At 43.7% G+C, this 25,075-nt stretch overlaps 1 long non-coding RNA gene across 5 annotated transcripts in view; it reads left to right on the plus strand.

The window, feature by feature from the left end:
* The window catches only part of LOC111768378 (uncharacterized), a 177,218-nt gene extending 153,611 nt beyond the window's left edge, over positions 1 to 23,607 (plus strand). Inside the window, exons 1-7 of one of the 5 annotated variants that reach the window (XR_011426967.1) lie at positions 5,168 to 6,233; positions 6,898 to 7,189; positions 7,890 to 8,044; positions 9,520 to 9,745; positions 9,828 to 9,968; positions 15,871 to 16,044; positions 23,190 to 23,607. This is a non-coding gene — a long non-coding RNA (uncharacterized lncRNA). Of the gene's footprint in view, positions 1 to 5,167; positions 6,234 to 6,897; positions 7,494 to 7,889; positions 8,045 to 9,519; positions 9,746 to 9,827; positions 9,969 to 15,870; positions 16,045 to 23,189 lie in introns of those variants that run through there. The other 4 variants (XR_002800708.2, XR_011426969.1, XR_011426970.1 and 1 more) reach the window with 4 other exon arrangements.
* Positions 23,608 to 25,075: the final 1,468 nt, after the last annotated feature.

A 25,075-nucleotide genomic window follows, 5' to 3' on the forward strand; every position in this document is an offset into this window, starting at 1 on the left:
GCCTCCTGCATAAGACTGCCTACAGGGAGTATATACGAATCCCTTGGGCTTCAGGATTTTCTCCCCGTGTAGCGATTTCTCATTGAAAGTCAGATTTGGGGCTCTGATCATGGCTTGGCTTTCAGGTAGCTGCTCCAGGGAAAGTCTGCTACTGATTTTGACTTTATTCTGCTTCTTGAGATGTTCTTGTAAATTATTAATCTAGCCTGTTTATTTTATACTTCGATCCCATTCATTAGCTTTATTAACGTGAAATGCCCATTCTCAGGGAGCTGATAAAATAAGCACAAAAAAGAGGCTAAGGACCAGTGATGGGGAAGAGTGCCCCCAAGTGAGGCCTCTTTGGGGAAGACTTTGTGTCCCCGTGTCACATCCTGCCATCACCACTGGCCTAGGAGCATGTCCACAGCCAGACATACCTCTCTGTAGGAAGGGACAGAGAAAGAAAGAGCCCAGGGAGCAGCATGGCTCGGAGTATCATTCCCTCTCACCCTTCATCAGTTTGGATCATTAGAGAATAAGGCGCTGGGATAGAAGAAGCTCCTAACTCACAGAGTGGTGAAGTCGGGAAGCCTCCAAGTGGTAGAGAAGCCTCAAGGCTATGGCACAGGTGTGCAGCTGCACGTTGATAAAAATATTACATAATGAGAATACAGAGCATCTGCTCAGAGTGAGTTATTGTTAGAAGATAAAAAACAACATCCCATAATTGATAAAAAGGCACATATGCTTCAACAGAGACACAGAGGGGAAAGGCTAAGCATGCCTTCAATACCAATGTGAGTCTTCTGGTAGATGGGAGAAGACCTGAAGAGACAGGGAGAAAGATGGGAGGGAAGGGGCAGAGGCAACACAGGCCTTGACTTGGAAGGGACACACCTATCTCCAAACACAGGAGGTCACATTACCTAGGCTCCCAGAGCCTCACCACCCTTACCCACCTACCTCAGCTGAGGGGGTTGACCCTCAGAGGCAGCAGAGGAGGCCCCCTCTCAAGTCACCACAAAAGAAGGAAACCAGATCTGTCTGGTTGAATAGTCCTAGCAGAATTTCCCCTAAATCTCCAGACACCACGCCCCCCCCCCCCCCCCCCCCCGCCCCGCCATCGGGCATTCCTACCATCAAAAGACTCTCCAATATACAGCTCTTCCTTGACTAACGATGGGGTCACATCTGGATAAATGCATCATAAGTTGAAAATATCCTAAGTTGAAAATGCATTTAATATACCTAACCTACTGAACATCCCTTAGCCCAGCCTACCTTAAATGTGCTCAGAACACTTACATTAGCCTAAGTTGGGCAAAATCATCAAACACAAAGCCTATTTTATAATAAAGGGTTAGATATCTCATGTAATTTACTTGTACTGAAAGCAGAAAACAGAATTGTTTTATGGGTACAGAATGGTTGTCTCCATTGCTTACCCTCCTAGTCGCTGATTGGGAGCTGCGGCTCACTATTGCTGTGCAGCATCAGGAGAGTATCCTACTACATATCATGGCCCGGGCAAAGATCAAAAATCGAAATTCAAAGTACAGTTTCTAATAGATGCATATTGGTTTTGCATCATCCTAAAATGGAAAAATTATAAGTCCAACCATGATAAATCGGGGACCATCTGTAGTTTAATCTAGAAGATGCATCTTGAGAGTTTCTGTGAGACAGGGAGATGGTGGTTTCTTCCCCATGGTTAGGAGGGCTTGGCCACACCAGAGCATGAAGAAGAGACAGCATGTCCACAGGTATCTAAAGGACCAGGGCTTGCACCAGAGCGGGGAGAAAATGATTCAGAAATAAAGGCTGAGGAGACAGGGTAACACCCTACCAAGACACGTGATGAGAAGTTCTGTGGTGAGATATTTTCATCCTACAGCTGAAAAGGAGTCTATTGTGCTTTATGTCCTGGACTTAGTTATGTACTGTGTAGTGGAGTGAGTGTTTTCACCAGAACACCTCCAGGACCTGTGCTGCATTCGTTCATCCAAGACTCTTTCCATAAACCTGAGACAAAGAGTGAAGTTATAAATACAGTCTCTATATACCCTTATATGATAAAATTTGACATTTAAGAATCCAGGACTGAGAGGAGCCTCAAAGGGCAGGTTCTATACATGGGGAGAGGAAGAGAGAACTGCCTTCCATATGACAGCCAAGCAGAGGGACTTGGGAGCATTGAAATGTTCAATGGGAATTTTTTTTTTTTAAGATTTTATTTTTTTCCTTTTTCTCCCCAAAGCCCCCCGGTACATAGTTGTATATTCTTCGTTGTGGGTCCTTCTAGTTGTGGCATGTGGGATGCCACCTCAGCGTGGCTCGATGAGCGGTGCCATGTCCGCTCCCAGGATTCGAACCGACGAAACACTGGGCCGCCTGCAGCGGAGTGCGCGGACTTAACCACTCAGCCATGGGGCCGGCCCCTCAATGGAAATTTTTAAATGGAATTCTGAGAATTATACAAAATGACCCCTCCGTAGCTTCAAATCTTTAGCAGAGGAGACAAACATCTTAAGGGGTTTGCTGTGGAAATGAATGAAATGGCTGAATTGGAAGGCATGGAAAAGAGAACCACTGACATCTGAGTTATACATTCATTCGTGCAAACCAATGCTTAACGAACACCTCCTGCAGGCTGGGGCATCAGACCTGCTGAGAGCCTCCAGCAGCTCCCGCTGCTGTACGAGGGAGTCTTCGCTCCTTCCTCTAAGGGCCTCAGAACGCCAGCCTCAATTTCCCTCTTGATACCTCAAATCTGGAGAACCTAATGTGGGAGGGATGGCACCCCAGTGGAAGCCCCGCTCTGTGATGATCCTCCCCATCCCACAGGTGACAGGCTTATTCGCCATGACCACAAGTTATTTCCCATTTCTACCTACACCCTCCACATCTCTATAGCCCTCTGTACTCCTTTGCTGATAAAATATAGGTTGGAGGAAAATAGAGCAAACTAAGACCCCCACCCCAGTACCACCAGACTGAGGCCAGGGAAGGGAAAAGAAGTGACAACCCTGAGAAGGTGAACCAACCTCATAAAGCAGTACATCTGTATGTGGATTTAAAGTATGTTGGTTTATGGACAAAACCCATGACCTTCCTAGTGCAAATGCTATAGAGATATACAGTGGGTATGTACATTATTTAGGAGAAACCTTGGTATATTAGTTTCAATGGCTGCTGTAACAACACAAACTTAGCAGCTTGAAAAAGAACGCATATTTATTATGTCAAAGTTCTGGAGATCAGAAGTATGAGTTGGCTTTGCTGGGTTCTCTGCTCTGGGTTTCCTAAGGCAGAAATCAAGGTGTCGGCCGGTGGGCTCTTGTTGGGAGGCTCTGGGAAGAATCCACTTCCAAACTCATTCAGAGTTTTGGAAAATCCAGTTCCTTGCAGCTGTAGGACCGAGGGTTTGTTTCCTTGCTGGCTGTCATCTGGGGCTGCTGATAGCTCCTAGAGGCCGCTCTCAGGTCCTTGTACGCAACCCTACATCTCAAAGTCAGCAACGGTGTGTTGAATCCTTCTCATGCTTGGAATCTCTCTGATTGCCTCTTCTGCCATATCTCTCTGACTTCAGCCCGAGAAAGTTCTCTGTTTCTAAGGATTCATGTGACCAGATTGGGCCTACCTGGATAATCTAGGATCCTCTCTCTATCTTAAGATTCATAACCTTAATTATACTTGCGACGTCCCCTTTGCATATTCGCAAGTTCTAGGGGTTAGGATGTAGACACCTTTGAGGTATCATTATTTTGCTTTTTACAGTTGGCTTATGTCTAAATTGGGTTCCCTAGAAACAGACCCTGGTTTGAGAATTTGAATGAAAGTAATTAGAAAGTGTTTCCAGGAAAAACCTGGAGAGGCGAAGGGGAAGTGGGATCAAGAAGAGAAAAAGGCCAAGTAACATGTGATTGTCAGACAAAGTCCCACAGAGGGAACTTTGGCTCAACCTTGCAGGGTGTTCTGGAGACAGGTTAGGCACACATCAGGGACAAGGAAAGTGGCATATTTGTACCCCACATCCATCAATCATTGGTCAACGGCTGACCCTGGGAGGGGAACATAAATTCCCAGGCATGTCTAGCTCTTCATGTGCACAGGCCAAGAAGACTCTCACATAGGTGCAGGTGCTAGCTATGGGGAGGGAAAGCAATGAGGAGTCAGTGTGACCAAAAATGGTAACAGGATCAAGGGGATAGAGGTGCAGCACACTAAGAGAGGCAGCTACAATTTTTCTGCAAAGGATTTCCAGCAGGAGGTGACAAGATCCAATGCTCTGGAGATCAACCCTGGAAGAATTATTCCTGGAGAAAGGAACACGAAGGGAACCAGGTAGCCATAAGGCCCCAGAATCATGCAGAAAAGTAAACCATTAGCTACTAGCCATTGGAGGCAGGAGTTAAGCTCCATAGAAGCAACAGAGAAGGCTGAATTGCCTAGAGTTGCTGGGGTCCGCACTGGTGAGTTTTGAGCACACTTAGCAGACAGACTCCTTGACATGAATCCTAGTTCTTATCTTTGTACATGTGGATCCTTCAGTCAGAAATGTTCTCATTCTCTCTTTACCCAAATCCTACATATTTGAAATGCCTCCTCCCTCATGAAGCAAATCCTGGTTCCCCCACCTCTGGATGCCCCAGGACCTTGCCAAAATCTCTTCTGTGAAACATATGACTTTGTGTTTTGCATTATGCTATTTACGTCCATGTCTTATCTACCCAGCTAGACTGATCATCTAGAGACCTGGGGCTGTGCTGTGTCAGCTCTATGCCCAGAGGCTGGCACAATGCCTCAAATGCTATGGTCCTTGGTAAGCACTGGCTGAAAGTCATGTAAGTGAAGGCTTCCTGCTCCCAATCAGCACTTACACACAGTTGACTTGGGAAGATGTGGGCCCCCTCCAGAGCTCAGGCCACCCGCAGTGCCATTTGGCATGCACTCAGTTCTTTTCTTCCACTATCCATGCCCATTGTGCCCATCGACAGTCCATTTCCTGGCATCAAAGCTGACTGTAGCAATTCTTGCTTCCTGGAATTACTCACCAGTCTGAATTTTCTGCCCTGACCAGGTAGATTTCATCAACTACATTTCTACATTTCCAGCCATTTTGGTTTCCAGAAAGTAAACCAAGGACAGAGCAGAGAAGTACTTCATCTCCCTGACATTCTCATCTGCAATCTGGGAGAGGCAGCCCTCAGTTATTGTTGACTATTATTGACAGAGTGAGTTGAGGAAGAGCCACAAGACCTCAAATTCCAGGCTTTCCTTCATTTGCCTCCTTCTCAGCTTCCCCAGGCTGTGAGGATGGGGCGCCAGCCCTCTGGCCAGCACAGGTTCAGAGGTTTTCATCCGGCTCCCCTGGCCTTCGCTATCTTGTTGCTGGGGCTGCTCTCTGAGGAGTGAGCATTCCACTGAACAGGAGAATCAAGGCTGTTCCACTGAGCATGAGGCCAAATTGAGCCAAACTGGGCCAGGCTTTGGAGTCCACATGCTTCTGCCTGAGCCCTGCCTCTGCTCCTTACCACCTTGGTAACTCTGGGAAAATTACTTAGCCTCTCTAAGTCTGTGAAAAAGACGCTCAGCTGCCAAAAGGGAGTTCTCAAGGGTTTCTGTCTCAGAGGGGAATGTTAGGCTCAACTGACATAACTGATATGCAAATGTGTTGAAAGCTGTTGGGTGCTGCACATGTTAAGAAAATTATTCCAGTCTCAAGTTCAAAGTGAAAGGGCTCTAAGTCATTTCCTGCATCCTTGGATCTGGATGGTGGGAGATGGGGAGGTGGAGGAGAGACTTATCCAAATAGATAAGGTTCCTCTTGTTTAACATGGCTGAGTCACACACTCACTCATCCATGTACGGTCATTGATTCATTCGTTCAGTCTACAACTATTGAGTCCTTGCTACATGCCAGACACTTTTCTAGGTTCTGGGGGCAAATATGAAGATAGGGAGACTCCAATGGATGGAATTTCTATAATTCAAGCAAGAGATGATGATGTCCAGAGATAATGACAGCGCACAAAGGAATGAAGACTGAAGAAAAGTACACAGAGTTAATTGATATACGGGAAGTTGAAGGAACAGGATAAGGTTTTTTGGATAAGGGAAGAAGAATCTGGCAAGAGAAAAGATAGAGTCAAGCACAAATCCCATTTTCTGGCTTGAGCCAAGAGGTAGATAATGGTGCCAAACACAGAGTTGGGGACCTTGGAAGAGGAGCAGTTTGAGCAGGAAACATGGTGAGTTCAGGTTGGATCACAATGAGTTTAAAGTCCCTGTGGGACATCAGATGACAGATATTTGTTAAACAACTAGGTCTAGAAATTGGAAAGAAAGCTGGGTTCAGCAGATAGACTTGGGAAACATCAACATGTGGAATGGATGGGACCATCCACTGAGTGTTTACTACACATAGAGATACAGAGAAAAATGGTCTCTGCCCTCAAGAAGTTTAGTTTAAAGGAGAAGACAGACAAAAGAGTTGATCTGAATATGATAGTAGCATAGTGCACAAAGGGAGTACAAAGGATTGTGGAAACCCAGAGAAAGAAGACGTTAATTCTGCCTGGAAAGGTTGCAGAAAGCTTCCAATAGAGTTAACATTTGTTCTGGGCCTGAAGGGTGTGCCAGGAACGGAAGAGTCCGGGGATGTAGAGATAGTGCAAAGAGCCAGAGGAGAGGAACTGAGAAAACAAGACCAAAGGAGTGCTGAGCTGTGGCATTTGTACAGATGCTGGGGGCTGTGGGGATTGGGCAGGTTGCAGAGTAGGGAAGGGAGAAATGAGGCTGGAAAGGCATATTGAAGTTCAGTCATACAGGCAAAGGGGCATGGTGGTGATTCTGTGGCCACTGAAAATTTTCTTTGTTTGCTTGTTTGTTTCTAATTAGTTGTTTGTTTTGCAGGGGATAACACAATCAAGTCTGCATTTTCAAGAGATTACCCTGGGAACATTGTGGAAACCGGATTGAAGAAAGAAACTGGTTAGAGCTTTTGTGTGAGAGCATCAGTACATTTCCTGATGATTTCTTCACTTGCTGTAGAGATCCAAGACTGGAAGAGAACCAGGCTTGTAGTCTATTCGATCATTAACCCTTGCTAAGTCTTTGTGCACCTACATTTTACAGATTTCAGCGTAAAAGGAATTTCACCATAGCCTTACTTTCCTCAGTATATTCTGCAAGGATGCAATAAGAAGTAGGTATAACACGTTGGAAAGTATTCAGTGGGCTTTATGGAGAGTTATTTTTCATGCACAGTAGGAAAGGGTCTTTGGTAGAATCAAGCTGAGAGACAGAAACCTTATTAGCGTAAGAGTTCATCTAAGTTTGATCATGGAAAGCCAACACTGTTAGCGAGAGAAAGGTTTGTCTGGTAGAGGCAATACCTGAAGTCTCTGAAAGATCTAAATCAATTCTCCTATGAGAGAGACTGCAGATCTGCCAGTGCCCTTCCAGGAAAGAGTGAAAAACCACAATCAGTATGGTCTTCAGAACCTTGAGTGAGTATCATCTCCCAGAATGACAGATGGATGGAAGGTGGTTGGGGTGCTGAGGTTAGAAAAGATCCAGAGGACTTGGTGTGGAGGAGAAGGGAGAGTGATGAATTCCTTGGTGCCTGTCCTAGATGGACTTCAGAGGGACTGAACAGTGAATCAATAAGAAGAGTAGTGTTTTCTCCCATATTCTAGCACAGAGCTGTCCCATAGAAGTATAATGCAAGCCGTATATGTAATTTTAAACTTTCTAGTACCCAGATTTTTAAAAGTAAAAAGAAATAGGTGAATTCAATGTTAATAATATATTGTATTTAACACAATATATCCCAAATATTATCGTTTAACATGTAATTGATATTTTAAAATTGTTAATAAGATATTTTACAATTTTTTTCATAGAAAGTCTTCAAACTCCAATGTGTCTTTTGCGCTTAACCATATCTCAATTTGGACTAGTTACATTTCAAATGCTCAATAGCCACATGTGGCTACCATATTGGACAGTACAGTTCTCGACTGTGTTGTCTTAATCATCTCATGAAAGTAATTAAGTGGTAAGTGATTGAGTAAGTAGACCAAAATTCTACTACTTTTGATAATAGACTGGACCACACTTCCTGGTATTGCAGACATAACTGAAGGTTACACATATTTCCTTCGAAGCAGTAACAGTTTTGAGAATTTTCGTTAATGTGACTGGAAAATGCTACATCTCATTTCCTAATTAAAGCAGACTTTTGGACAATAGGTTGGAAATTGCCCCTCACTCTTCCACCGCGAAGAGACCACTCCATGTATATTTGAGGAAATAAACATGCAGCTGGGAGGACAAGTCAGGAGGGGATATGTAAATATAAAGTAAGTGGTTATGACCTGGTCTCCACTTGAGGGATATGAAGGATTACCTACAAGTAAAATAATTTGGCAGAAAAGAAACTAAGCAAGTGAAAAACAAGAATGGACCAACAGAGGGTCAACCCTCAACCCTGGGCAATTAATCACCTCACATTTGTTTTGCAACTTCTCACACTTACCAACTCTCACATAGGAGAAAGATGGGCCAATATATCAATCAAAAGTTAGCTTCTCAAAATGATACCTTTTCTCCTTTTTGCATTATTATGGGCTATTAAATAATTCTCCTGTTTGGGATCTTGGTTAGTTTGGTGGATGTCTCATACCTAATTTCACTGTAGTTCTTCCCCATTGAGTTCCTAAAATGAATATCTTGCCCAGTTTTCCACCTGTTCACTGATCCACCATTTCCTTTGCTCTGGGGAAGGAAATATAACCATTTGACCTCAGAGTTGAATGTGTGGCAGATGTGAATTTCCATTCTAATAACACGCAACCAGATCCATGCATTTACTGCCAGTGACTCTTTGCTCATTGACCATGCTCCCTTCAACCCACTGGTTCCACCACTACAGCCTGGGCAGTGGTGTGAGCAGCCACATCAGGAGTGGAGAAGTGGCCTCCTGGAGGAAGAAGAGAAAGTAAAAAGGAAAACCAGATGTGACATTTCTGATATCATTTCTTACAGAAAAAGAGACAGGATGGAGCCTGGATACCTTTTCCCTTTAGGTGGGAGGGATTTTTAGGGTCATGGTACAGAGGACCACCCACTAGCTTTGAAAGCACTTTTGTGGGAATTAGAGGGGAAAAAAATGCCCCCTCTGGGCAGATGCAACCCCATGAATGGGCACAGCATGGTGAGAATCATGGGCTGGATTTCAGCCCTTACTCTCCCCTAGCCCGCCATCATTATGCAGTGCACAAACTGCTGAACTGGGCGCTACAGCCCTGACGTGCACCATTCACACACACACTCCCTGTGCCTGTGAGAGGAGGTCAGGATCAGCAGTTGAAGGCAAGTAGGATGCGGCTGAGCCCCTGGATGCCTGGGCCTGCTGACCTAGGTGGCAGCCTTGAGCAGGGCCCTGCTGGGGCCTTGGAGGTTGGTGATGAACTCTCACATAATGCTTTACCTTCTGCTCACGTTTCATTTCTATGCCTTACGGGAGACTAGGAGCCCTTGTGAGCGAGGGGACAACAGGAAGATGGAGGGAAAGAGCTCTGGCCTTGAGGGCCAAAGAGGACCAACTGAAGGCAAGTCACTCTCCTCAACACAGGGTCTTCCCTTCCAGCTCTGAGAATTCATCACTCTCCAGAACCTCTGATTCCTTAACAGCAAAATTGCCCCACACCTAGGATGTTATCAGAAGACCAGGCAGCCGACAACATTTTATAAACTGGTGAGTGAAAAAAGCTGCCTGTGCACACTGGTTTGGCCCATCCTTAGGGAGAGGATAAATGACCTCACCCATCTCCTCCTAGGACTGGGCCAGCTGATGCTCAGAATGTCGTCTCCACCCCAGCCCAGCTGGCAACGGCCCCACCTTGAGTGGTCAACAGCAGAGCTATGCTCACTGCTTCCCAGAGCCCACAACCAAGGACTAACTGCTGTTCAATCTGGATGTGAGTAACTGGTTTTGGATGACTCAGGGTAGCAAGTGAAATGCCTGCCAGGTAAAGCAAATGATCAAATGAGAATAACAGATCACAGTGGGCTGCGATGACCTGGGCACCCGCTGTGCAAAGAGGCGACCACGCCTCAGCTCCAGTGATCTTCCCCACCACGTGGACCCAAGTTGCTACTTTTTTCCAACTTTTCAAGAAAAACTGGAAATTCCGTCTTTTATATGAAATCATCCAATTTTCCCAGATTGGCAATGAGTTCACTTTTAAAGTCACTTAATGCAGGTTAAACAAATTGAATCTGTAGGCCAAATATGGTTCAGGCGGCACTAAGGAAGGGCCCTTGCTCTGGCTCAAGCCTGGGATCAGAACTGGTCTCCAGAGGATGCATGCCACAGCCACTGTGTTCTGGCTGTGCTGCTTCAAAACTGCCCTTTGGCGTGGCAAACTGGCTTACACTGTATGAGATGCATGCGCATATGTGTGTGTGTGCATTTTTCAACTGTACATTGAGATACCCCAGCCATGAGAACATCACTGAATGCTCTCACAAACTCTGCAGCACAGGACAAAGTATTATTATGGCCATTTCACAGAGGAGGTTACATGACTTGCCCAATGACCAAGGCAAGATTTACACTCAGGTCTGACTCATTCTAAAACCATTTTTTAATTAGGTTTCTTAGCACTGTTCACCTCTCCACAGAGCAGAACATAGCAAGAGCAAATGAACCACATCAACAAATATTAGCAGTTACCAATTCTGGAGATGGTGTAGCAGGTGGGGCTCTCCCAGGGGTCAGGTTGTTGGTGTGCTATGCAAAGGAAAGCTGGGTGAGTGAGCCTCAGTGTCACTGTGGACCTACTACCATAGTTCCCTGTACCTGCCGTATTGGTTCATACTTCTCTACCCTTGCGTATTGTTTCTACTGCCTAAAATGTCCTGCCATGATTTCTTAAACTTAGCAACCTCCTACTTCCTGCTAGAGTCTCTCAGGACCCTAATTGGGTGCCACCTTTTCCTGGGAGCTTTTCCTTTTTTTTTTTAAAGATTGGCACCTGAGCTTACAACTGTTGCCAATCTTTTTTTTTTTTTTCTGCTTTATCTCCCCAAACCATCCCATACACAGTTGTATATCTTAGTTGTGGGTCCTTCTAGTTGTGGCATGTGGGACGCCGCCTCATCGTGACCTGACAAGCAGTGCCATGTCCGTGCCCAGTATCCGAACCCTGGGCTGCCGCAGCAGAGCGCGCAAACTTAACCACTCAGCCACGGGGCCAGCCCCTCTGGGAGCTTTTCCTGATGGCTTAGCTGACTCCCCTGCCCTTCAGCTGATCTGCACAGTAGTTGTCTCTTAAATTCCTGGCTATCCACTCATTATAGTATAGTGCCCAAGCCCTACAGAGGAGGTGCTCAAAAAACACCATTGAATAAAGGAAGCAAACATCAGATAGATGACTGGAAGAAACTGGATTTAAAAATCCCTTCTGTGTCTGGGGCTGGCCCCGTGGCCGAGTGGTTAAGTTCGCGCGCTCTGCTGCAGGCGGCCCAGTGTTTCCTTGGTTCGAATCCTGGGCGCGGACATGGCACTGCTCATCAAACCACGCTGAGGCAGCGTCCCACATGCCACAACTAGAAGGACCCACAACGAAGAATATACAACTATGCACCGGGGGGCTTTGGGGAGAAAAAAGGAAAAAATAAAATCTTTAAAAAAAAAAAATCCCTTCTGTGTCAGTCAGTTTAGGCCAGGCTGTGGTGTAGTAACAAGCAATCTCAATGTCCTAACATATGAAGGTTTATTTCTAGCCCGTTAACAATCTCATGTGGGTCTGATGTCTCTTCAGGGAGCCCCACTCCAAGTGGTGACCCAAAGACCCAGGCTTCCAGTAGCAACCAGCTGAGGAAAGTACAAGAGGGTCACACTCAGCATCACTTCTGCTCACAGCCAGAACTGCTTACATAGCCCCATCTGTGGAGCTCCTGTAACTCACTGAGTAGCCATGCTGTAACTAGCCAGAACTAGTTGTAAAGCCCAGTGAACTGAAAAGGGACTGGGAAATATGAAGAAGCTGTGGATAGTGGATGAGTGGTAAATGTTTCAGCCATAACTTCCAATCAATGATAACCTATAAACTCTCTTTTTTATGTAATAAAATACTCCTGGAACAGTTAACAGAATAGTCAGAAATAGTAAAAATTAACTAGGATCTAGCCTAGGGGTATCAGCTTGACACTAGAAATGCAAAACATTTCCTGCCTCATATTTAATTTGTTAAAAATCCTCATCTATCCTTTTCCTTTCCATATTATAAGTGTTGAGATTCTCAGAACTGTTTTTGGTTTTTTCCCCTTGATACAAACTATTGGAATTTCAGCACTCAGCCTTGACATTTACAAGGTTTTCTAATAACTGGTGAAACAAATCTTAATAAGAAGGAAAAAATGTTCATCTTATCCTAAAGCTACTGAAAGGTGATAGTACTTTGCTTCATAAAATTATTCTTTGTTGTTGCATACCGTCATGTCAGCTCCAACTCCTGATGACCTGTGAATGAGTGATGTCCGCAAAGTCCTGTGCTCCACAGCCCTACTCACTTCCTGTAGACTCGTGCCAATGGCTGCCTTTATGGAGTCAACTCATCTCATATTTGGTCTTCCTCTTTTCCTGCTGCCCTCTACTTTTCCCAGCATTATTGTATTTTGCAGAGTCCTGCCTTCTCATGAGGTGCCTGAAGTAGGACAGCCTCGGTTTTATCGCTTTTGCCTCCAGTGATAGCTCAGGTTTAATTTGCGCTAAGACCCACTTGTTCATCGTTCTGGCTGCCCAGGCTATACACAGAGCTCTCCTACAATACCATATTTCAAATGAATCCAGTTTTTTCCCGCCAGCTTTCTTCATTGTCCAGCTTTTGCAACTGTATGTAGTAACTGGGAACATGAGGGTGTGGGTAATCTTGGCCTTAATCTCTGACGACACTTCCTTACATTGATGATCTTTCCTATTTCTTTCACTGCTGCCCTTCCAAGTCTCAGTCTTCTCTTGATTTCTTGGCTTCAGTCTCCATTTAAATTGATGACTGGACCAAGGTAAACAAAATCTTTAACAATTTCAGTGTCTTCATTGTCTATGTTAAAGTTGTGTAGCTCTTCTGTGGTCATGATTTTTGTCTTCTTCCTGTTCAAATGCAGTCCTGCTTTGGCACTTTCTTCTTTCACTTTCGCCACAAGTCGTTTCAGGTCATTGCTGCTGTCTGCCTGTAAGATGGTGTCATCTGCATATCCTAGATTGTTGATATTTCTTCCACCAATTTTCACTCCTCCAATTTTTCTTCTTCTTTCCTTTCTTCTTCTTACAGATGCTATTTCTAACAAAGGAGTCTTGTAAGAAATTTGGACTCAGTAATTGTTGCTGTAGTCTATAAAAGTTGTCTTTGACCTCCAAAAATATGTAATTATGATTTACTGACTAAATAATTTGTTGCCTTGGCAAAAATATTTAAGTTGACATTTTTGGGGAGAGGAGTTGACTACAAAGATGACACATATGGAAAATTTTAGGGAATATGTGACTATGGTGGCCCAAAGACCTCAAAATGTGATTTGTACCACAGAAAAGTGGTGGATTTTATTACTGAATAAAGAGAAACAAGAATCCATATTGACTCAGAAGTGGAAGCAGAAGCTTTGTCAGTAGGCTATTCAGCCCTGTGCTGGAGGAAAGCAAAGTGGCAGTGAAGAGGTTTTTAATAAACAAGATAAGAAGGCTTGTACAGTGCCATCAGTAAAGCTATCTGAATTTTGCAAAATAAAGCAACAAAAGCAGGAATGTCTAGAATTCCCTTTTCTGAGAGAATAGCTGGATTTTAAGTACAAATTTGGTAAACTTAATATCACAAATAACTCTTGGCAGAATATTTCTGCAGATGGAATTTAAGTTCATAGACCAGGAACCGGTATCTGGGATCAAGCAAGTAGACAGAGAAAATGGAGAGAAAAGAAACTTGACTTCAGTCTCACTGGGATACCACGCAATCTTACGTCCTTTAAAATACAATACATACTACTATAACTATACCTTATGTATTCTTTTGTCTTTAATTCCTTTCACTCATTATTTGGCTCATGAGAATCAACCACTGTTTACCAATCCACAATTAATTTGTTATCATTTCTACTGTGAATTATCATTCAAGTTATTTCCAATTTGGTGCTATAAAGAGCAATACGGTTTTAAGCATTCCTACACTTGTCTCTTGGGGCACACGAACATAATTTTCTCTAGGATATATCCTAAGGAGTGACATTGCTGAGTCATAGAGTTTGCATCTCTTCAAATCCACTAGATAATGCCAAACTGTTTTCCAAAATGGTGGGATCAATTCATGCTCCCTCCAGCAATAAGTGAAAGCTCTTCATGCTGCACAATGACTCCCACACTTAATATTGTCAGACTTTATCATCTGTACCAATCTGTTGGCTGTGTGATGGATATCCATATGTTAATAGTATTTAATTATAGTTTAATTTATAATTAGTTTAAGGTTAAGAGGCTTTTAATATGGTTACTGACAGTTAGCATTGCCTCTCTTCTGAAGTGTCTATTCAAGACTTCTGCCCTTTTTTGATTAGGGTTTTCTGATTTGGGAAGATCTTTATACATCTTTTGTATTAGCCCTTTCTTAGTTATCTATGTCTCTCACTCTGTGTCTCAAACATTCACTCTCTTTAAAGTGACTGATGAACAGAAGCTCTTTACTTTAATGTAGTCAAATGTATTAATCACTATATTATTGGTTAGCATTTTTTTTGTATTTCATATTAAAAATCTTTCCTTGTACAGGGTCATGAAAATATTCCCCTATATTGTCTTTTAAAATCTTCATAGCTTTCACTTTAATCCATCTGGAATTGATTTTTGTGTATGGTGTCAAAAGGTGTCAGATTCCTTTTTATTTCATTGTATGGATAACTAGACACTATTTATTGAACCATTTACTATTTACTGAAAAGTCTTTCTTTTTCCAGTGACCTTCAGCGCTTCCTTCCTCATAAATAAAACAATTCACATAAGAATGGGTTTGCCTCTGGACTCTCTATTCTGTTCCATTGGGATATTTTTCTATCCTTGTGTCAATACCAAACTGTCTCGACTACTGAAGCTTTACATCAACCTTGATATCTGGGAGGGCAAGTCCTGTACCTCATTCTTCTTCTTCAAGACTCTCTTGGCTATTCTTATCCCTTGGCAAATAAAATTCCATATAAACTTTAAAATCAATTTGGCAAGTTCTGCAAAATAAATCCATTGGAATACATAAATCAATTTGGAGTATATATCTATATATATTTTTCTGTATCCAGCAAATTGCAAAACTTGCTTATTAATTCTAATCTATCTGTAGATTCTTCAGAACTGTCTGTGTACGAATCTGTGAAAATGTCAATTTTATCTCTTTATGTTTATTTCTGGCTAAGACCTCTAAAACAATGTTGAAGTGCAGTGGTGATGGTGGGCATTTTTGTCTTGTTCTGGACCTCAAAGGTGAAGCTTTTAATCTTTCACTGTTGAGAATGGCATTTGCTGTGGGTTATTTGTAGACACACTTTATCAGATTAAGGAAGTTCTTTTAAAGGAAGATTAAATTAGCAGATTGCTAATCTTTAAATCAGAAATCAGTGCTGAATTTTATCAGATGCTTCTTCTGCATTAACTGAAGCAATCAGAAGATTATTCTTGTTTAATCAGTTAATGGGGGGGTTGCATGTTATATTAATTAATGTTCTTGTGTTAAACCACACATGTGAGGAGATACATGTATATAATGAAGCCACCATTTTTAACGTTAAGCCCTTGATTTAGTCTCCTTAACACTTTATCTTTATTTTCTGTATCTGTAGCCTTAAAGAATCGTCAAAGAGAACTTTCCTGCCAGCTTCATGTGCTGTTTCAGCTGTACTTTGTGCACCTAATGCTGCTTCTCACAGAATTACCCTCCGCTGTCCAGAGTCTCCACAGCTATCTCAGAGATGAAAGGCTTTGTGACCTGTGCTACCTGTTGTCAACTACCACAGGTAAAACTTCCCAGTCTTCTGGGATTTGGGGCTGAGCTCCAGAAAGAAATGAGTCACTCTTGTCAAAAATGCCTCCTATGGTGGAGTATTAAGGAAAACCTCAATACAGAGGGGGTGGGAATGGAGCAGGTGTTGCTGAGAAAAAGGGAACAGGGCAACTGAGAAAACAGGACAGATGGGGAGTGGGGTGGCTGATAAGTCACAGCAACCAAGGCTGAGGAGCCAGGAAAAAAACTTCAGAGCTGTTTTGGCTATAGACCGGTCTCTATGGACGGTCCAGTCCAAGAGGGTGAGCGGACAGGGCTGGGCACAGGCAGATAACTTGGGGCCCCTTCAAAAGAATAATCTTTAAATATTTATTCAATATGTGCACAGAGGAGAGACTGAGCATGAGGGCAGGGCGAAGAAGGCTGTTAGGATTGGCAGCCTCCGCCTGTCTTCCTTGGTCGTGAGAAATGCAGCCGGGGACACAAATATGCATACCTTATTTAGTGAAACAAAAGCTCTGTAGGTAACCCAACCCACCTTTTCTGCTGATCTTTGAAAGTCTAGTGAAGATCGCTCCCTTCTCAAACTGTAATCTGCATACTTCTTTCTTTTCAATCGCTTGCTAAGCTCCCAGTGGTGTTGGTGCACAAGGCAACTGGCCCGTTGGCCTGCCCCTACCTAACTCTGAGGGCGGAACATGGCCTTGAGGGCCTCCGGTGAACAAGGTCTGGTCAGGTACACATGGGTGTTATCTGAGAAGTCAGATCCACTCTCTTTAAGAGAGTCTAGAAGGAATTGGGTCCAAGATATTGAACTGAAAGGAATGAAGTAGGAATGATAGGTTCCTTCCACAGCTCAAGCACAGAGCTCTTTCCCCTGGGCTCAGAGTGTGATGAGGGCAGAGAGGAGGCGCCACCTAATCCGCTGCACGGGAGTGAAGGAACCAGAACTGCGTCTAGAAGGCTGAGCAGGTGTGAAGCAGGATAGGAGATTGCAGGATGGGGGAGGGCTTTTAGACTTAGCAGATGGCGTGAAGAAAAACCAGAGGCAAGAATAGCCTGGGGGCAGGCCCAGTGGCCCAGAGGTTAAGTGCACTCGTTCCACTTCGGCCGCCCGCGGTTCACCGGTCTGAATCCCGGATGCAGACATGGCACCACTTGTCAAGCCATGCTGTGGCAGGCATCCCACATATAAAGTAGAGGAAGATGGGCATGAATGTTAGCTCAGGGCCAGTCTTCCTCAGCAAAACGAGGAGGATTGGCAGCAGATGTTAGCTCAGAGCTAATCTTCCTCAAAAAAAAGGAAAAAAAGTAAGAATAGCCTGACTTGTGCAGTTTGGTGTGGTCAGAGGGTTAATTGTGGGGTGAGAGATGGGGGAGATGGGTCTGGAAAGGCAGACAGAGACCAGGTCATAGAGGACACCTGGGTGTGTGAAGGTCTATCCTGTCACACTGGGAACCTCGGAAGGCTTTAAGCAGAGGAACACCAGGCTCAGACCCACAGCCTGGCTCCCGGAGTGCTGACGGTGGGGAGACAATTTGAGAGGCTCCTCCCGACAAGTCATCAAATGCTGTGGTTTCTGTTATCTTTGAGCCACTTCATCCTTGAGTGAGAAACAACAGAAAATAATACCTAAACCCCAATTGCTGGCGTGGAGAGAACACATGCTCTTCCTACCAGGAGGCCCTGGTGGAGACATCTGCCGGAGTGCATCCCACAGAGTTTGGACCGTCTGGAGGGGCAGCTGAGCTGAATCTCACTGGGTGATATATTCATCCACACCCCTTTCCCCTGGATTCATGCATTTTCCTGAACATCAAAACTGAGGTGGAGTGAATGTGCTCCCTTCCTCATCACAAAGACTTCGATGAATGTCTTCTCTTGGGGTAGAGGATAGAATTTCTTTCTGAGGGTAAAGTGGCCACTACGCATTAGATCTGTCCCATGACTTTCCTGCTGATTATGGACAGGGCGGGTGGCAGCTGACTTCACTGCAGTATAAGTTAAAAATTCATCACTGATTGAATCAGAACAAGTGTTCATGCTGTGGTCTGGTGTCTGTAGAGTTTAGTCAAGCTCCAGGGAAGACGTTTTCTCATCTATTCTTCTCCCTCTGAATTTTCCCCTTCAAGATTTGACTTTTTCTCTTGTGGAAATTAATACCGTGTTTGCAACCTTAAAGGTTTTGACTGACACTTCCTTCTTGTGAAGGTTTTGAGTACAAACTGTTCAGTTTGAGGACAATGTAACCAAATCTCGGGGACACAAAGAAAATAGCTTCTTAAATTTTTCATGAGATATTGTATCTCTAATTTCATTCTAGCTAACACAGGAATTTAGCTAAGCAGTACTTGAGTCAAGTTTATTGGGCAGTGAACTCCTCTATCAACAACCATTGCCCCTGGAGATGAAAAACCTTTGAGTAGTGTGCTGTAATATTTTAGGAGGAAGGTGGAAGGTCCTTCTGCTGCTGGTTCTTGGAGGAAAGCTCTGAGATGATTCTGTTACACAAGATAGGCTTTGGCCAAAGCAAATGAAAAACTAGCAGGCGAAATCCCAACCAAGCCTCAAAGAGCAGCCAAAGCCAGCTGTGCTGGAGTCAGGAAACCACTTGCACATGTTTTGCTTCCAGGCTAATCATGTGGATTTATTTCCCCATGTGGAGTGGGCTGTAGGGTGGCAGCACAAGGAGATATAGACTTGCATAATCTTGTAGGGAAGCACAAGCATGAGAACATGTTTATTAAGGGATTATGCTTCGTCTGGATAACCTGAGCCAGACCAACCCACCATGCAGCTGTACTCAATTCGTCTTGCCCACCCAACAGATCTCATTACTGTGGATAGAGTAAATGGTGCAGTGGCAAAGTAGAGATCTAGAGAAGGCCCCGGAGTTATTTTATTCTGTGCAGAGAATTAAGTGTACCAAGGTGTCCCTACATCAAGTTTTTGAGGAGTTTTTTGTAAAGTTTATGGAGGAAATTGTTATTAAGCCTTTATGGACTGGAGTCTTATTTCCCATCCATTTCTCGGTAGGCTCTGAGGAAATGGTAGATGGACTTATCTGTAAGGAAGTAGAGTTCAACCCACTTCAATGCCAATAAGTGTTTGTTGTTCACACAGAATGTACACAGCTCTGGGTTTGATCTGCGGGAAGTTAAGAAACGAACCTCACATGATTCTTGCTCTTCCTCCTAGAGCTTGGTCTAAATAAGGAGAGAGAGACATACACAAGAATATTTGACCTACTTGACCCATCTGACCAAAAGCTCTGGAAGCCCAAGGCAGTGCAATTATTTAAGACACAAAGAGATGGCATCTGTCTTGGCACACCCCCTTATACTGGGTTGCCCCAATTTCACAAGCCAAAGGGGAAAACTAAAGACAGAGAATGTTTATACCATCATGCTTCAATTTGAAATTCCTCACTCCAGCCCCTGCCCCCACCTGCCAAGGAGGGCACGGTCAAAGAAAGCAAAAGAGGGAAGGAAGGATTTGGGAGCCCAGTAATGCTGCCTTTAAAATGTACAATCTTATGATGGTAGAAAGGCCTCCCAGATGCAAATGTCTTAAATGAATAAAATCAGAATATGAATTGCAGATAACTTTCGAGTTATACATAGTTGCGTTCAAATTTTTCCTCAGCACTTTTTAGCTACACTACACTTGGCAAGATATTGGAACTTACTAATCTCAGTTTTCTCATCTGTAAAATAGGGAAAATAAAAATTAACTTCACGAGATTAAATGAAAATTAAATCATTAAATCAAATGAATTAAATAAGACTTTGTATCTGTAGCCTAAGTATCCCCCAAGTCTTCCAGCCACAGATTTTCATAGTAAAGGTGGGAGATAACTACCACTCGCTCCAAATTTCTCCTGCTGATAATCCTGCTTATTGTCTTGCCTCCTCTGTCTGCCTTGCTTTGCCCCAAACAAGGAAAAGCCATTGTTCCTCCATTCCTCAGAGCATCATTAGCCCAAACAGGTGTGTATAACGAGTCCTTACCACTTACTGAAGATTCCGGAATGACAGTGGTAAGGAGTCAGAGAGGAAGTTTTCCTACATTCAGCTCCCTCTTCCTCTAAGAGCCTGCCTGTCCTGTTTACTTCCAGACACCCTACCTCCATCCAATCCTGTTTCTCTCTCTGTTCTCTGCTTTGTTCTTAATGTGGCTAACCTCCTCCCCCTCATTTCCCAGAGCACCAACACCAACCTAATGTGTATTACAGACTGTAAGTGATTAACTGAGAAAAATGAAAGATGACTCAAACAGATCAGGGGACAGGAAACATCAAAAAAAGAGTATTTGACATTTTACTGTTCCTCGCTCCTCCCCACCACGATCCCTCTGGGTGATGCCTTTCCCTGAGACGCTGCTTACCAGTATCCTTGTCAAGATGTTCTCCACCTCAGCGCTTCTTCTAGTCCCCAGGAGTTCCCAAACCTCCTTGTCAGAGGGCAATTCCTAACATTGTTACCTTATTCCTCAGAGCAATTAGTTTTCCTTCTGTTCTACTTATCTAAGTCCTCACATTTCACACTAAAACCCATCAAGATGTTTTCCTAAACATAAGAGTTGCTTCATTTACACTCATTTTATTTATTACTCCTTTACGGTCATTTTACTGGGACTTCCTGGGGGCAGGGAGACAAACACGTGTATTCAGTCTGCCATGTTTAATCAAAAGCCTAAAGCTTCATTTTTCTAGATCTGTTGTATATTACCAGAAATCTGAAATATTTGATCACTTTTTTTTTAAAGATTGGCACCTGAACTAACTATTGTTGCCAATCTTTTTTTTCTTTGCTTTTTCTCCCCCAACCCCCCGAGTACACAGCTGTATATTTTAGTTGTGGGTTCTTCTAGTTGTGGCATGTGGGACACTGACTCAGCATGGCCTGATGAATGGTGCCGTGTCTGCGCCCAGGATCCGAACCAGCAAAACCCTGGGCCACCGAAGCAGAGCACACAAACTTAACCACTCGGCCACAGGACCAGCCCCTGACCACTTCTAGAAAGTCCTAAAAGCTTTGGAGATCCTGGTATATTTGATGTTTATTATGAGGGCTGTGTCTTCCTGGTGCCATAGAAGAATTATTCCTATGCATAAACATCTCCAAATCACATTAAAAGAGAGAATGGCTTTCACCTGCCCAGGGGGTTCTGGCTCTTGTCGGCTCAGCCAGAGTCTGCTGTTTGCTGCCTTGCCATGTGACATGGGGTGAATTACTCTTCTGAGCCTATGATTCCTGCTTCCTGTGAGTCAGCAGCAGTTAAGGGCATCTGCTCTTCCCATCTTCTCTGGGGTGAACTCCCATGAGGACCTGCCCACTAGTCAGAAAAGGGCTGGCCTGGAGAAAAGCACTGACCAAAGGTGGGAACTTGAGCAAGTCACTTGGCCTCTCTATCCCTCAGTTTCCTTGCCTAAAGACGGAGGCTTATGGATCTCACAAGGATTTCATGAGGAGAAAATGGGATGAAATATGTGCCCGGCGTATGGAAGGTGTTCGATGAGCAGTGATCTAGATATTCTCCATGCAAGTCCATTAAAGTCCACAACTGGTTTGTGCCCTTTTATGGAAATGAATCCACTCCATTGTACTCCTTAATTGAGATGGTAAGCTTTTAAACGGATGGCCTTTTCCATTTTTAAAATAAGTTGATGAGAGAGCCCTAAAATTTTTATCACATATAATAGGTTGCCTAAGTAGGTCTGAGCAGACTTCTCAAACTTTGATGCTTATCCAGGGATCTTGCTAAAATGGAGATTCTGATTCAGTAGGTGTGGAGTGAGGCAGACAGTGTTGCTGCAGACTTGCAGGTTATGGATTTTGACTGCTGTTAGCGTCTCCCGGGCATAGAGTTTCAGGCTGTACCAAACTCTGCATCTCTTACATATGCCCCACCAGTCAGAATGGATCCAGATGAGAGCGGGGAAGGCAGATGGAGAGTTTGGGAAAGAGAGGTAGAGAATAGGAGAGGCAGGGTGGTGTGGTGAAAAGAGCACCAGCATGGGAGTCAGGTGGTTTTGGAGTTGAAGTCTAACCCGCCACTTGTTAGTTTTATGACCTTTGGTAAATCACCTAACCTTTTTAAAAAAAAAAAAAAAGATTGGCACCTGAGCTAACAACTTTTGCCAATCTTTTTTTTTTCTTTTTCTACTTTTTCTCCCCAAATACCCCCAGTACACAGTTGTATATTTTAGTTGTGGGTCCTTCTGGTTGTAGCATGTGGGATGCCGCCTCAACATGGCCTAATGAGCGCCTTGTCCATGCCCAGGATCCGAACCAGCGAAACCCTGGGCTGCCGAAGCGGAGTGCACGAACTCAACTACTTGGCCACGGAGCCCACCCCTCACCTAACCTTTTTAAGGCTCAATTTCCTCAACTTTAAAATGGGGAAGATAATCCCTACCTCCCAGTATTGTTGTGAAACTTGTGTAACACCATATCTCCATAACTCTGTCCCTGTGTCCCAAAGAGTTTCAATATCACATGACTACTACCTGCAGAGCCTGAAGGTGGAACAAGGGGTTCTTTACTGTTCTCTGGCTGCATTCAGTTCAAGCAGAATTCATCTCAAACGGGTACCCAAAGCCTCTTCTCCCTTGGTCTCCTCCTACTTTCACTACTCAACTGCTTCCTCCACAGGGGCCCGGTTCTGTCCTGCCACAGTCCCTTGATGAAGGCTGAGAGTAAGAATGGAAAAGAATAAAGGCAGTGGAAGAGAAAGAGAAACCCCCTTCTCCTAAAATGAAAATGAGACTGGATGTGGGATGTCACAGTAAACTGTGGCCCCCTACCTTTGTCCTTCCCTTTCTAGTCCCAAACAATAAACAACAACTAAGAATGGGGTATGCAAAGCTCTTTGTCTAATTCCAAAGTTTGCTTGACACCTTCCTGCCTCTTCTTAACCTCCTTTTGTGAGTTAAGACTTTGTTGAACTAGAGCCACCCTAGCAAGAGGAGCTTAAAGCTATATTTGCCAGCAAAACACCTTCAGCTGTCATCTATGGAATCATGTGCTTTAGCAGGAAATAGCAGAATGCCTAGTTAGCATAACAAAATCCATTCCCAGTGATCTGTAAACAGATTCACCACTTTGAAGAACTTTCCTGCTGACCCCAGTATTTCCTCTTTTCCTGCCATCTAGCCAGATTCCAGGACTTGCAGGAGCAGCAAGAGTGCCAGCACCAAAGAGCAGAGACTCCTGGAGGCCATGCCAAGTGGACTCCTGATGGGCAACACGGACACTCGATATGAAAGTAAAGATCTGATTGGCATCCTCTTCTTGACGTGCTGTATGTTCTGGATAACAGTCCAGAAGCAAAACTACAAAACTGCTTTCATTCAGATTAACCAGTTAAATGTAATGGATGATGCTGTTTTGCTAAACTAAAACATTGATGTTGGTTTAATAACAGAAAAATGTATTTGTGAGGTTGTTTGGACTTTTTTTCTTGTTGGCCTATTTTATTTTTGTTTTTGAGCATGGTGAGTCATTGCTGTTTTTTCATTTAACCATGATCTGTTATTCTAATGAACGAATCAATAAATTGTGCAGTCTAAAACAGTGAGAATGTATTTGGAATCTTCACAGCTACTGCTAATAAGCTGTTTTGAGTTGATAGCACAGAAACAAGATCTGGACAGGCTTTTACTTCCATGACTATATTTCTGCCTGCTGTGAGCCAGGTCTTTTTTTTTTTTTTTTTTTTTTTTTTTAAAAGATTTTATTTTTTCCTTTTTCTCCCCAAAGCCCCCCGGTACATAGTTGTGTATTCTTCGTTGTGGGTTCTTCTAGTTGTGGCATGTGGGACGCCGCCTCAGCGTGGTCTGATGAGCAGTGCCATGTCCGCGCCCAGGATTCGAACCAACGAAACACTGGGCCGCCTGCAGCGGAGCGCGCGAACTTAACCACTCGGCCACGGGGCCAGCCCCTGTGAGCCAGGTCTTTTGACTTCAGCTTGTCTATCATACAGGTGTTGAGTGAGGACTCAATTCTTCTATCTCTTTCTCGTTTCAAACCACCACCAAACTCGTTATTATACTGGCTTATTCAGCACAGTATATGGTCATGCAGCTTTCACTCGCGTGGATGCAGTAGTTATGTAATATTGGCCTGCTATCTTCTCATTAGCCCAAGAAGTGGAAGACATGAAGTGAAAGGAGTAAGTGCATTTCTCTTCTGCAATAATTTTTATTGTGTCAAATCAGAATCTCAGTTTGCAAAATGACCTATGACTCTAAAGCCTTCTTCTATGACACTGGCTTCAATTGCATATTATCTCTGCTGGAAAGGAAATTTGTCTTTACAACATGAGTACAATGGTAATTATAAGTCAACTGTCGGCATTTGAACAACACTAACCTAAAGTCATCCAGAAGGCTCAGCAACACAGTAAAAGTTCAGTGCTGTCGCTTCAAGACAGGGGTTAGCTGGTACCAACATAATTGTCAACACAGCTCAGAAACTGCGTGGCCGAAGCTGGTTTTGAGTGTGAGTGTATCACCCACATGATTGAGAATATGGTTTAAACAATCCTTTCCAGACCGTCAGCTTTGGAGAACGTAACATTTTCAAGGTTATCTTTTGAAAAAAGAAAAATTTTTAGATTCTCCTAGAATTCTCCCATCCACAGACTCCGAAGTGTGATAAACACTAATCTCTGTCTTCTTCTTCATTGTCCAGGAGAGGAAATAGGCCAGGAGAGAGGGGAAGCAGCTGACTCGGGCACGCGGCTGCCCTCTGACACAGCTGGACCTCAAGCCCAGAGCTTCCCATTCCACCCAGCTTCACCTCTGTATCAGTTGGCTCTTGCTCTCCATGAAGCAAGTTTGATCTCACTAAGATCAGATATACAAAATGGTGACGTTAAAGGATACTTATTACTTTTTATTTTAGTTTTCTAAAAAATATATATTCTCTGTGTCTCCATTCAAACTTGGAGTTCCAAGTTGACATTACCAATTCATGGAGAATAATTTATTTTCTAAGCTGCAACCAGAGCTCCCTCTAATGGCTATTTATTTGGACAG

This window comes from Equus caballus, chromosome 16 (genome assembly GCF_041296265.1).
Source record: "Equus caballus isolate H_3958 breed thoroughbred chromosome 16, TB-T2T, whole genome shotgun sequence".
Classification (NCBI taxonomy): Eukaryota; Metazoa; Chordata; class Mammalia; order Perissodactyla; family Equidae; genus Equus; species Equus caballus.